The sequence below is a fragment of the Plasmopara halstedii genome (genome assembly GCF_900000015.1).
Source record: "Plasmopara halstedii genome assembly, contig: Scaffold_526, whole genome shotgun sequence".
Taxonomy (NCBI): Eukaryota; Oomycota; class Peronosporomycetes; order Peronosporales; family Peronosporaceae; genus Plasmopara; species Plasmopara halstedii.
Window position 1 is genome coordinate 160,804 of NW_020187446.1, and position 1,256 is coordinate 162,059.

Here is a 1,256-nt window from a genome sequence, read left to right on the forward strand (position 1 = left end):
TATACACATTCCATATTCAAGAGCATAGAGCTCTTTGGGGCTGGGCCTTGTTGACCTATGCCGCCGTGAGGTCGCCCCGCGCCTACTGAGTGGCGTCGTTTTCCCGCGACGAACCAGACTGGTAGGCGTTGGGGCGATGGTTTGAAGAATTTTGACGCGCCTTGCGCAGTGGGCATCTGTTCCGAAGATGACGGGTGTCTCCACAATTAAAACAACATCGTGTGTTTGTGTGCTGCCCGGCAGCTCGGAGCTCTGCTCCCTCGTCCTCAGCATAGCTGAGATCCATCGGCATAGGCCCGCTCGACAAGCTGTTGGAGTGTGCATTCCAACCAAGTCGTGCCAACTTGAAATTGAATTCGGCATTCAATGCCACATTCACCGCCTCTTCAAACGATGACGGATGCCCACGGAAGACTTCCATTCTGGCCACGCCAGTGCGGAGGCCTTCCGTAAAGACGGTCACTGTGACCGCCTCCGGAAGGGGATCTGCTGCCATCCCGGCAATGAGGGTGCGCATCTCTTGGACAAAGTCCACCAATTCCTTGTTGCCCTGTCGGGCGGAAAGGAAGCGCGATTGTACGCGATATGCCTGATTAAACAGCGAGAACACTCTTGCGAGCTGTAATTTCAGCTCCGCTCAGGAGGGAAATGCATTCGACCGAAGTGCCGCACGTCAGTGCCCATTTTCGAGCTCGACCACCGAGCTTTGAGATGGATAGTTCTACGCGCTGTTGCTCGGTCTGGAGCATAGCGGATGCGATGGCCGTCTTGATCTCTCTCACCCAGAGAGGAGATTCTCTCCATCTCTCCCCTCAAAGACCTTAACACTCACCATGAGCGGCTTAGGACAGGGAAAATCGTCCGTCACCGACGGTGGCGTCATAGACACAAATGATGCAGACATTTTCTGCTGCAGGTGCTCTGTAGCGCGTTTTCGTAACTTGAAAACGCCTCTAGGCGCGCACCGATGGCCTCGGGACCTTGCGCTACAAGGTGTTGCACGCCCTTAGGGCCAAGCAAGGACATCAGCTTGTTAAGCCCGTCCTGCATGCCTTGGGGCAAAAAAAAAATCATCCATCCTCACAGAGGATCACTCTAAACGACTCAGGTGTAGATTGACAACAAGTGCTACCAAGTGCAGCGGGGCTGCCGTAGCTTAGCGGTTAAGGAAGCGTACTTTAGGTCACCGACATTTCGCTCTTTACAAGAACCAATACGAGTGTAGCGGATCGCAATCCGCTACCTCCAAGAGTAGT